The 13,433-nt window shown below is 41.3% G+C and overlaps 2 protein-coding genes across 13 annotated transcripts in view; one reads left to right on the top strand and one right to left on the bottom strand.

Moving 5' to 3' along the window:
- The window catches only part of LOC121896996, a 235,058-nt gene that overhangs the window by 29,116 nt on the left and 192,509 nt on the right, over positions 1 to 13,433 (bottom strand). The window lies entirely within an intron of this gene.
- Positions 1 to 13,433, top strand: part of sox6 (SRY-box transcription factor 6) — a 141,058-nt gene that overhangs the window by 58,634 nt on the left and 68,991 nt on the right. The window lies entirely within an intron of this gene.

Raw genomic sequence — 13,433 nt, 5'->3', positions numbered from 1 at the left:
GCACAACATGGTGTGCCACAGTGAGCTAATTGTATTCAGGCATAAGGTTGTATGTGTGTACTGTATCTGTTTCTGTGTTACCACTTAGGCCTCTCTCTTCCTCTGCCTTTATCACCTCTCCTCTATTTGTAAGTGTAATCCCCCTGGTAAGGTTGTGTATTATCACTGTATAATGACTGTGTAGTAGGTTGAGTGTGGGGGATTGATCAGCATTGTGTGCATGGCCCCAGGTCATTATCCTCTATTACAACAAGCCATGTAATGAGATTCAGGGATGGGTGAAAGCTTTGGAAGAGAATAGGATCAGCTCTAAGCCTGTGGTCTGATTAGCACTGATGAACTCTTGACTCTGTTGTAACACTGTCCCCCATCAGTGTCACAGCCCCTGCTGCCTCTACACACAGGCTCACTGGAAATTGTCTGCAGGTGCTTGATAGCACTGACAGATTTATTTTTGGAAATTCATTTATTTTAAATATAGTGAGAAAAAAGGGTTTTCTAAAGGTATATATTTGGCATGATGCGGCCTGTATTTACATTATATTTTAAAATATACCCCTTCCCTCCCCCCAAACAGACTGATGCACTTTCTCCCTCCTCTTTTAGTTCCCTCCCTTCTCCCCTCTCCTCTCATCACAGCTGCCATGTCATCTGGTTCTGCTTTATCCCACCTAATTAATAGGAATCTTTGTTATAATGATCTGAGCAAGAGCCTCTGACTCTATGCATATGCAATGAGGGCTGGAAATCCAGTTGCCTTGGTTGCAGATTTTGAGGCATCCTTCAGCCACATAGATCTATACGCTTCCTCTGAGTGCAGCGTCCTACTGGACAGGCCGGGACCCTCCTGGCAGGACACACACACACTGGCCAAACATCAGTCACACACCAGCATCTCTCCTGTGAGCTGTGTTCCTACCTCCTTTAATAATCTGTTGTTTATTCTGTCAACAAGATTTCGGCAAGCTACTTATCTTGATGCAAGTAATCTATTTGATCAAATAGTCGATATAGTTTTGTGTGTGTGTGTGTGTGTGTGCATGCTTGCATATACTGTATGTGTCAGTGGGGGCCCTTCCCGTGTGTGTGTGTGTGTGTGTGTGTGAGTGTATGTGTGTGTGTGTGTTCTCTCTTGGCCTGTGGCGTGGTGCACCAGCCCAGCGGAGCAGTGCTCTGGTCTGTCACTTTTGTTTGAATAGGTAATGTAGATCTGTTCAGGCTGAAGAGACATGAGCTGGAATCGCTTGTTAGGACACATGATCAAAAGCGGCTCTCTGCTCTCTGCCAATCAACCCTCTTGTCACCCTGTGAAGCAGACGTTAAATAGATTTTTCGGCTGTATGCCGCAGGCAGCCTGCCAGCCTGACATGTGAACTTTCACAAAAAAGATACCCTGCCCCTCACTCCTCCCTAATCTCACTTTCCCATCCTCTTCTCCAGTTTTGCCTTTCCTCTTTTCCTTTTTGTCACCTCTCTTTTTCTTTCCCTTTTTCCATATTTGCCCCTACCATCTTGTCACCCTTACCTGATCCAGATCAACATTTTCCCTCCCTATGATTTTTGTCTCCCTCCCCATCTCACTCTCCAGTGACAAAGTTGCTCGTCTGCCAGACTGAGATCAGAGCCCAGGGCTAAACGGAGTGTCTGTATGTGGGCAATAGAGAGCACGGAGTGCCTGATCCACTGGTGAATTATGTATTTACTATCTGTTCCAAAACACAGCCCTCACATAACACAGGCACGTCCCCATAGGACGATGGAGGCTGACACAGGTTTCAATTTACACTAGCTAAGATATAGATTTTGTTGCCCCTTTCAAAATGGGAACCCTTTCTGCTGTCTTGGTCATTCAGATGACAAAACAAGCAGCTGCTTCTTCAATGTGCCATTCTTTGCATTCAAGATCACCTTCCCCAGTTCTCATATTCCGATTAGTCAACAGTAGCAACTGCTGTGGAGCATTCCAGGGGCCATCTTCCCCGGTTTCAGCTGTTGAGCGTGTCCCCCTGCACCCATGCAGCACAAAACTCCCATTGTGATCCTGGCTTACTGACTGCACAGGAACCCCTTGATAGGAGGAAACGGGTGTCTCTTAGAGACAAATCACAGCCAGCGTTGCACAGAGGCTTGTTTGTCTTTACATACTCACACACCCACACACACACTGGTTGTAGGTATGTCTCGTCAACTGCATTTAAAATGAACAGCATAGAAATGGAGTAAATTATATCACTGGTTGTGCAGTAGCAATTTAAAGTAATTGTAAAATGATTGTTTTTTTTAGAAAAAAACAATAGATTTGCCTCTTTGCTCTATGTAGGTGACTGGGTGATTAAATCAGCAGCAGTTTGTAATGGCCTGACTGTTTTATGTGACACCACAGCATTTGGAGGGGTACAGAGATGGTGAAACGCTGACACATAAGAAGGCAGAGGCCATTAATGCTACTATATTTATCATTGGGCCATGAAGCCTAGATTTAGGAAATAGCAGTCTGGTTTTGCAGTTGAAAGGAGCATGAACAGAGACAGAAACAGGCAAACATCATGCAGTCAGTACGGTGGAGGAGGAAGAGGAGGAGGAGGGGCTGAGGCGGTCAGAAATGGGGAGAATGGGCTATTCCACAATGGGATGGGGGGCAGAGGGAGGGCACATGTGTCCTGCTGTGTGTGTGTGTGTGTTTGTGTGTGAATGCTTGCAGTAGGGTTACACTGGGGGACTTGTGTGCCAGCTCAGTATCACTGTCCTAGCTGTGGCATTCAGCTCCCAAGCATTCTCCACACATAACTTGACAAAAGAGCTGGTGTCATCTGACCAAGGATCAAAATAGTGTGAGTGTAACTCGCACCCTGGGCACAGACAGCCTCTGTGGCCTGCTAATGATTTCAGAGCACATTGCAGGCTTGTTCTGTAAGTCAGAGGTACGTCAGCCATCCAGCTAAGAGATCCGCCTTGACACAAACAAACATGACAACTAGTGTAGATGCAGCCTATTAACATATTTGCATTGTTTTTTCCTAACAGCAAGCATGGATGTCTTACACCAAACTTTGATGGGTTGCTTCTTGAACAAAGAGACTATTTAATCAGTAGTGATGAAACAGATGTTTCCTCCCACTCAATGCTTTTTCTTTATCCTTGTTCAATAACATTACATGTGCCAGGAGATGAGATGAGGATGTCAGAAGACACGAATAAAAATGTGTTTTATTGCTCCGCAAAGCCCGAGTGCCAATGATTATAATTATTTGACGAACGTCATCTCTCTTTGGAAGTACCCCCAGTATAATTTTTAAAGTCTGCACCGAGTTGAGTGGTTAATACGCTTTAATGTCACATTGTCAATTGCACATCATGAAGTTCAAACGATGAGCTGACATTATGACTAGGGGGATTAGGATTAATTATTATTGTTGGAGCCGCCCTTTTGTTATTCTTGTCCCACTTAGCATAATATTTGAAATAGAAAATTGGATCGTTAGACTTGACACAATCACTTTACTTTCTTCACACCTTTCACTAAACACTTCATCCTCCTCTTTCCTTCTTTGTCATTTTTTTTCTGGGTGGGTGGCACTCTGCTCGACAAAGCCGATACTGTAAGCCTGTTGTCAGCTTCCCCGTTGTGAGCTGGACCAATGAGCTCAGTCACTCATGAGAAGCAAATTTCTCCATCTTTGCCCAGCAGGTCTCAGTCCATATGGCTCTGTATCCCATAGAAATGGAATGGGCCAACTGAAAAAAATACAGCTTCTATTGTTGCTGAACCAACTTGAACAACAGCACATTGAGACACTTAGCTGTGGGGAAATGAATGGGGACTTTCTAAGAGTTGGAATGCTTAACCTTTAGAAGTGCTATGGTTACTTCATCATTTCTTTCTCCAGTGACACGAGAATAGTAGTGTTTGTGGTGACTAAAATGGTCTGGAGATTGAATACAAACATTTTCACCTTTCTATTTGCTCAGTAATATTGCTGGTCAAGTTTTAAAAATGTCAGTTCTTGGATAACACAAAGTCACAAAAGACCACAAAAGATGTATAAGGGAAACTTTTGAATATTAAGAGCTTTTTGTTGCATGCATCTCATGCATTTGTTTTCTATTCTAAAAATAGTGACCTTTGGTCTCTCAGTCCAGTAAACAGTGTGTGGGCATCCTGAACTCTGGCATCTTAGTAAACAAAGTCAGCCATGAGATTCAATAAACAAGTTTAATTACTATTTGAAAAAGAGAATGCCAAACTGCAGTAGTAAAAACTGAAGTAGAAATTAATAACGCTCTCACTGTTTCGAAAATTGTCATTACTTAAACTGAAATTAGAATATACTATACAGTTGGAGGATATTCTCACACACACACTATAGCGAAATTCAACACATTTATAGTATATATAGCTATTACACAAAGTACGGTGTATTGCCCAGCTTATTCTTGTAATTTGTGCTTTTTTTAATATCTTATGGTTCAATCTCTGAAGCGCATCGCAGTCGTCCAGCATTTATGATGAAATAAAGTTTTGGTGTCTTTACCAGACACTTGGCTTCACTGCAAATTGTAATGCATTCATGTGAATCCTATTAGTCTCTTTTTGTCCTTGTAGAGTCAGACACCCATTAATTTACTAAATCACACTGAACAGCCATGATCACAGTACTCCACGTTTTCTTCACACATCTATTAATTTAACATAGATGAATAAATGTGAATGTTTTCGAGCATTGATTAGCAGGCAAGTTTATATCTGACAGTAAAATTGCAGGGTATCCAAAAAAATCTCTCCAATGCAAGGTACCCAGTAATTTAATTTTTGTGTTAAATTATAATAATTTATTACAGTGTGTGGACCCTAATAATTACCGGTATCAAATGAAAATTATAAATTGAAATCAAGTCCACATATTTCTCCTGTTCATCTGCACAAGTGCTGATCCCCTGATCAGCACTTGTGAAGAAGAACATTACACCGGATTCTTTCTAGTAAACCAAACACACATATGCTCACACATGCACACGCGCACACATGAACACACACTTAAAGTCTGTGTCTTTATTACTTTTTTCTCTTATTACCTTTCTGTTTTGCTTTTTGCTCCATTGTTATCGGGTTTAAAATTTAATTAACCAATGTTACACTTGAGATGTTTTTAAGGTGATGTGCTTTATTAGAGCCTTTATTAGGCTGATCATTATTAAAACACAAACAATTGTGCAGAATAAAACACAGGACTGATAAATTAAATATACTGTTTGTGTTTTATCTTTCTCTGTTTTAATAAAAACTCCACTTGTCTTTGACCTTGTCTGGTTTTTAGAAGTATTCCTTAATTTAAGGTAGTAAATTGTTTGTTTCCCTGATGAATTTTGGAGTGAATTGTATTGATAGTCATTCAATAGACTCCCTCTGCTGCCTGAATAGGGACTTTGAAGCAAAGGAAAAGAGAGGAAAGGGAACGAAAAGTTAATTTTGCTGTCCAAGCATTTAATGGTCCTAGTTCTTAAAAGTGACCTTGTGGGGTAGAGAGCGGAGCAGCACAGCAGTTCCTTCCAGCTGCACACATGGCATCCATCGGGGGCACAATCACGCACAGTCCCAACACCTCAGGCTCGGACATATGTTGAGTTTTATTTCATTCTTCTGACATTAATCCTATTCACCAGCTGTTCTGCCAGCTGCCACTCTCCGGCTTAAGGGGAGATTGCAGTTTTGGGGGCTCTGAGTACTGGTTTATCTTGGCTCCTCATCTCCTCCTCACGAAGTTTTGATTGGATTTTTTTTTCTTGCCCTCCTCCTACTTCCAGGTTCCTTGAGTTGCATACTACCCTGCAATCTTTCTCTCTCTTTCAACTTCTTTGCTTTTGTTTTACCCTCTCTAATTTGTGTAGATAAGAGGGGGTTATGTCTGCATCTTGCCTTTGAATCTGAGCTTTTTTTGGCCCATACCCTCTACGAGGCCGACATATCTTCCATCGTGTTTCTTTAAGATATGTTCACAAAATATGCACAGAATATTTCTTACAAACATCACATAAGGTGATGCACATAAGGTTGGTGATGCCCAGCACCACTCAGCATGCTGCACATCAGCCTCTTGTCAGTCCCTCAACTTCTCCCGCTCTTTCTCTTAAGAAAGCATTTGTAAGGAATCACAGCGCTGAAACCTGCTTACCCCACAGTCATCTAACAGCATTCCTGTAGGATTAGCCTGGACATGGCCTCACCCTGTATAGTTATGATTATTGACATATTGGGTCTGACATATTTCACATTTATGTGCATTGTCTGGAAGCATACTCAAGTGTTCTCAATGTCATTTCTGCTGAAGTACGGCCGGGCAGTCTGCGAGCAAGGGCTGCAATGAATTGATCATTGCTCACTGCTCACTTTAATAATTCAAGCCTGATTGCCACAGAGTGCCGCAGTAAAATGGATTGGGAGAGGTCACATGCTGCTCAGCTCAGGAGGTGAAGCCTCTTGGGGATGGTTAATTCATATATGCTTGATAGACATGTGTCCTATTTAGAGAGGTCAGGTTGCTGTGTGTGTATACGGCTTCTCAGAATGGCCAGGTCAACACTATGGGATTAACACGTTGGTCAGTGCAGATAAAGGCGAGGGATGAGGGAGAAGTTCCTGGTCACATAGGCCAGCATCTTTAGCTGCTTGAGGAAAAAGCTAAAATACTCTAAAAGTTACCAGCAAATTGCAAACATTTTTGTAAGAGTTTGACTTGTGGCTCTAGGTGTGGAGGGTCTTTCAGTCCATGTGGCATTTAACTCTGCAACCTTCAGTTACTAATGCGATAAATAGTAGTAAGTAGATTTGCTGGGGGCAAATTTGAAATGAATTCATTCCAGGGTGCAAACTATAGAAACTGCTTTGTATTAGACTGTTAGTACAACTACTATTTTCCAATAAGCAGCTTCTCAGACTCCTATTCATGAAAAGGCATTTGACTTGCTATATCAGGAAAAAAAAAACTGACGCATGGCCCCTTCTGGAGTCTAACAAATGATTTTGGCACTTTACGTAAAATGTCATATAGAGAAGCAGGGTATGATTTAATTTTGTTAAAGTAAAGGAGGTACAGTAAGAAGTAAGGAACATAGGATGGAAGGAAAGAAGGCAGCAAGGAAGGAAAGAAGGAAGTATTAGAGCAGAGGAGATCTGTTTTCTGTCACAACCTCAGATGAAGCCCATCTCATCCAGGTTACCTATAGTATATTTATAGAAACTGTTTACATGACCAAACAGGATAGTCTGAAAGTGACTAACAGAGATGTTCACCAAGTGGAATAATGATTAGGTGTCAGTTAAAGAAAGCCCACCATGAGGTGCAGGTGCTCCACAATACACTGACATGTCTCAAGGAGCTGGACCTTTTTATTTATGCATGCCAGCACTAGTAATTACATATTAAAAAGCTGAAATTATTTAACTGCACCAAAAAATCTTCTGGAAATGGTAGAGGTTATTAAAACTGTTGACAACGAGGAAAGGTAATTGCCTGAAAATGAGCGACAACGCACTGTTGTGCTCAGAATGTTTTTTTTTCCCCCCAGCTCCCTCTTTAGCGTTTGCATTGTGTGGCATCACCCGGGTGTGTAACCTATTGCGTACCGATTGCTCCCTTGCAATTAGTGCCCTTTTTGTCCTCACTTCAATAACGCCATGATTATGGAGACTTCAGGAGTATTTGCAGCATCCAACAGCTGTTGTCTCAGGGACTACCGGCTGAATGACAAAAACATGTTTTCTCTCTGCATTTCACTTCCCTGCCTGCCTCTTGTAATTATTATGTTTTATTTGGTGTGATGATGGGGTCTTGTTTTTAGTGTGTCTGTGATTAAGATATTCAAAGGACTCCTTGGAGTGTGTCACAGTCATTTTCTTTTTTATCAATCTCGACTTTTGATTTGTTTCCCGTGCAGTGCAGAGTGGATGGGAAATTAGATGTCAGCCTATCACTGTCTGACTGAGATTCTGAGAGTTTTATCTGTGATCGAAATTTATGCCAGAATTAAAGAAATATACTGTCTCTAACACTGAATGTAGGCGAAAGATGAGCTCAAGAGGTTTTTTAAAAGCTATTTAAGACATTCCAGATTTTTATCTTCTATGATTTGCAGACATATATTTTACATGTTGAATCAGGATCAACTATACAGTAAATACAATGAAGTCAATCAAAAGCACTAATATTATACAGAGTATCCATGAGTACATCAATTCTAACTGTATAAGTTAGCTGTATTACTGTGAACATATGCAGGAGATGATATTAGCCAAAGATCTTTGTTACTCACCATTTACAGAGCTCTCTATGCAGCCTTAAACCGTTCTTTCACCAGGCCATGATATTTTCTACAAATTGCAGATTAATGCTGGGACATTTTATACCGCTGGTTAGATTGGAGCAAGAAAATATCAGCATTTTCATAATCTTATTGAACTCATGTCTGTAGTGTAATTTCATACAATTCTGTTATACAGTATCATGTAGTTGCATCATTGTTCCAGTAAATCAATTTTATTTTTCTAGTGTGATTACAGTTTTTAAATGACCTGCATCTCCTGTAGTTCAGCTGTAGACTGATTTCACACCAAATCAGGCATTGAGGCGAAAACGCCAGCCCTCCCATTCATGTGAATGGGGGTGGTGCGGTTAGGCTGCGGGGATGGGGGTCACAAGGGTGTTGCAGCGGCCTGCAGCGAGAAAGTTGAACCAGAATCAACTTTTGGAGAAACGTAACCCGACGTCATGCTGCGCCAACCAATAATAGCCAGCAATCAGACTGAGCTGTACAACCCTGCCATGAGGGAGGACAAACTAGGAAGAGGGGAGGACATTTTTCTTCATTTGATAACGCTTAAGTAAAGTTAGGCTTTGCTAATGAGAGAGAGAGAGAGAGACAGAGAGAGAGAGAGAGAGAGAGAGAGAGAGAGAGAAAGAGAAAAAGAGAGAGACACAGTGGTAGCAAAACAGCCGGTGAATGAGAGAAATAAAATGTTATTTTGTGATTGTTTCATGGTGGTTACAAATAAACACACCCACACCTCCACTCAACCCTGCGGAGGTGTGCCGCAATGCCTGATTTGGTCTGAATACAGCCTTAGATTTTCAGATTCTTGTCAGTTTTTATACAATGTAGTTTTAATACTGTACATTTTAATGTCTTGGGCAGCTATACTATGTTTTAATTATAACATCTTGTGTCATTGGAATGAAACTGTCATTGATCTCATAATTGTCACTTTTATCTTTGAAAAGGGTGCATTCCTCAGTTTTGATATTGTACTTTATTAGATCTTTCTAATGGCCAGGTTAGAGTCCTTTGATCTTTTTGGTTTTAATTGACTACACTGGATTATAACAAATTATTAAAAAAAAAAAGTGCAGTAATTCAAACTGAAGCTTGTTTAAAGACTCCTAACCCCATTTCCTCTGTACCTCAGCCCCTCACAGCAAATAGCATTGTTTCCCCCATTTGCCTCAATGAATAGTACAGGCCTCTGCATTCTGGGAAGGATATTATTTATATGGTCAGTGTCAGTTGATCATTGATTTGGTAATTACACGTTTCCCCTTGAGGCTGGGACAACTGATATACAAGGCCAATGCTAAAGGGGAGGCCTCTTAGACTGTTATCCATGACTTATGGCTAATTTGACTCTCCTAGATAGCCCTCTTTTCTCTGCCAACGGCTTTTCAACACAACAAACACTCAAACACAAGTATCATCTTTCTCCCGGGAGAAAAGTGCACACAGAGAAGCTCAGAATGTGGTGGCAGACAGTTGAAACGATTTCATTGCTGACAACACAGGGTAATAAAACACCCACTGCTGCATGTTGTAACAAACCATTTTTGTGCTTTGAGGCAGTCATGGTCTTGTGAAACATGATGGTGTGTTTTGTTGGGTCAACAAATTTAGTAGATTAAACCTTTTAGAGATTGAACACATTGAAATGTGAAGATGGTCTTTTTGCCAGTGCTGCTATATTTGGTAACTTTAATATACACTGGACTTCACATGACCATGGCAATCTAGAAAGCCATTTGAAAATTAGTGTGTCACAAATTTTTAAGATCTGCTTTATTACTGTCCAATCTAATTCCAAAGTAAAGATTTGATTTGTTTGTGACTATGTTTGTCTATTTGATGTTCTGCTCAGTGATTTGAGCTTTTCTACAGTTTGCAATGATCGTTTGAATGAGCTACTCTGTTAAGAGCAGCAATAAAAACATAAATTTGAAAACGACTTTCCCCCACCTTCACTCCACAACCAACAGGCATTTATAGCCAACTAGCACTCAATGTGATAAACTTATCTTTTCTTACAGTGTGAACAAAAAAAATAAATTCGGATTAGTTGTTGCATCAATATGTCAGTGAGAGCCTACTGTAAGAGCAAAAATATGAGCGAGAAAGACATATCAAGAGCAGAGATAATTTCTCTATTTTCCTTAGGGCTTGTCAGGGAGTCAGTCAGTGTCGGGACAGAAAGTTACTGGTAACCTGCCTCTTAGCTCCACTACTGTGGTTTATACTGAACATGATATTCTGGCAGCACTGACTACCAGGTGCTGAAAGCTTTGTTTATGTCACACATCAACCTAGAAACATTCCTTTGTTAAGATTTATGAGGATCATTAGCTTTGTTTTTAATACAGTGAAAAAAGCTGCAGTCTAATCTGGCCAACTCATCTCAGTTTTAGGTGTCTCAATCCCTTCGCCTGTTCACCCACATCAATAAGATCACAGAATACCTGCACAGGAAGGCGGTAAACCAGAGATGACAGTGCTGATAGCAGATAAACGTATTGAATTTGGCAGTATTAAATCAGCGGTGACTATTCACTTTCTCCTGAGTGCCACTTGGAAGCTCTCAAAAAAATCACAGAAAAGGGTTCAGGGCATTTTTCCAGCTATACAGCACCAGCCCCAGAGAAGAGACAATAAGACCCAGACGGGCTTAGTAGTCCAAAAATCATTCCCCTCTCAATGGGAACACGTCTTGGACAGACACTCCAGTAGTTTTGTCTTGTATGTTGCTATCTGTGCTAGCTGCAGAGTGGAGGGTGTCTCTGCCAGGCAAGGGTCCATAGGGACCATTGGAATCGCTGGGGCTAGAGGAAGTTGGTCTTGGTCCAGTGGGGCGATCTGGGCTTGGTGACAAGCCAAGCTGTCTAGTGCAGCGACGCTGGGAAAATGTAAATAAGAGCCTGATAAGGGCTATTGTTTTCATTCCATTCTCATCCCAGCTGAATGGCCTGCTCCCCAGCCACAGAGCATTTTATCTCGAGAGGGGGAGGGAAAGAAATGGAAGGGGTGGGGGTGCAAGAGATTTAAGAGCCCCCATAGGAAAATAAAAATAAACTCACTGGACTCTTCTCTTGTTTAAGCTAATTCCCCAGTATGTTATGTCCTACTTAAAGAGGACAAGAGCAGCAAACTCTTAATTACTCTAAAAACTTCAGAAGTTCTGCAGTAACTGTTTTTGAATAATTATGTTTGCCTTTCATTTGCAGTCCAACAGTATTTCATCTGTCCGGTAAAATCTGTGAAGTGTGAATCGAATCTTTTATCAGGAATAATTTGTTATTTTATGGTGAATACACTGTGTATCAGAGTTTGACATTCTCTGTGTCATAACCTGACAGTAATTATTATGTTGATACTAACCAGTGTTTCCATTGGCATCTATAATTTCTCCAGAGAAAACAGATAGGCATTTTAGAAACTGAAATAGCATTCCTCTTATTAATCTAAATTCTTCTGAAAAATAGGCTGTAGAAGGGTGCTTTGAAAAAAGCCAGACATCTGACTCATTTAGTGTTTTCTTCGAGCACGCCTGCGCAAAAGTTGCTCTGCTTTCACCAAATCCATTTTTGGTTGCCTGTTTTGTCCACGCTGTTCGAACACTGAAAGGTGTTTGAGAGTTATTTTATAGACTAATCCGGGTCATTATTCACCTCTCCCAGGTGGAAGGCAGGGAGGACAGCGGTGCATTCCAGCTGTAGTCTCTCCTGTTGGAGGACTTGGCAGGTCGTGTCTGGCCCGGCGGAGGGGATGGAGAAGTGAGGGAGCGGCAGTTCTCCTGGGAGGGAGGTGGAAGGGAGGGGGAGGACTGGAGTAGAATGGAAGCTGGCACCACATTATCTCCAACAGTTGGTGCATTCCTTAATGATCAAGTGCTGGAGCAGCATCTGTGATGAAAGTGTGTGTGCATACGTATGTGTGTGTGTGTGTGTGTGTGTGAGAGAGAGAGAGAGAGAGAGAGAGAGAGAGAAAGAGGGAGCATATGTGTGCATATTAACATATGTTCACTGTGTTTGTTTAATTCCCCTTTACACCACTTTAAAAAATAAGCCTATTCTGTGCTTCAGGGTAGAAAATGTCATCCTCTGTTGTTGTTCTGTCTGTCTGATGATTCGAGGGGAGTTTGTTGTTCCAGGAGAGGAAGCTGTCTCACCCAGGGGTGAGGCGCAGCGAAGAAGAGCTGAGCTCAACTACTCCCCCCCCCCCCCGCCCTTAACCCCTGTTTTAAGATCTGTGATCTTTGTGCCACGCAGGGAGTTAACACACACAAACACACACAAACACACACAGCCTTTTCTCTCTCCCAGTCTTAGGGTCAAGGGTACAAACTGTGAGTTGGGAATTGGAAAGTCAATAAAGCAGAAGTAATGTTATAATGACCCTGAGCTGAAGATGTCCTGTCGACCCTCATCACATTGGAGGAAGTGGACAATCAAACAAAATGGTCACTCTGCTTGATCTATCTGAAAGCCATCCTTAAACAAGGCCACAAGAACTACTGACCCCCTGTTACTCCCAGTTCCTCTGAAGTCACTGTGTTTGCAACGGTATTTGGTTTGTGAGAGTGGAGAGCAAGATATGTTACAGATGGATAAAAGGAAACAACACTTGTATGCATTCTAAACTGTATAAATCTTCTCTGTGTTTGATGTCAAGGATGATAACAGTGAACGTGGAAGAGTCCAGAATATTGCATGTGACAGTGCCTTTCTCAGTCTTTCTCCTTATTTCTCTGTGCAACTTAATAAAAATAGAAAAAACACATGAGAATTACATCAAACTGTGAAAAACCCCCTCTGTGGAATCATTTGAAACATTTGTGAATTGTTTTCTTTTGTTGCCAGAACCGTGTTCATAAATGATCCACTGTTAGATATGTGGTTAGACTATTCATTATGGCGCCCCAGGGCTTTGTGGTAATAATTAGTGTGTGCTTTGGTTTTTGCATTTTGCTCTGAATCTAGAGAAACATGATTTTACAAATGATATCATCCTCAGGCGCTATATGAAACCTGAGGACAATTTCTATACAAATCAGTACAGCCATTAATAGCTACTCCATACACTAGTATTAATGGAACTGATTGGTTTGAACATGGCTTTTGCTT

Source organism: Thunnus maccoyii, chromosome 1 (assembly GCF_910596095.1).
Source record: "Thunnus maccoyii chromosome 1, fThuMac1.1, whole genome shotgun sequence".
In the NCBI taxonomy this organism is placed as follows: Eukaryota; Metazoa; Chordata; class Actinopteri; order Scombriformes; family Scombridae; genus Thunnus; species Thunnus maccoyii.
This window is presented reverse-complemented; position numbering and strand designations above follow the sequence as displayed.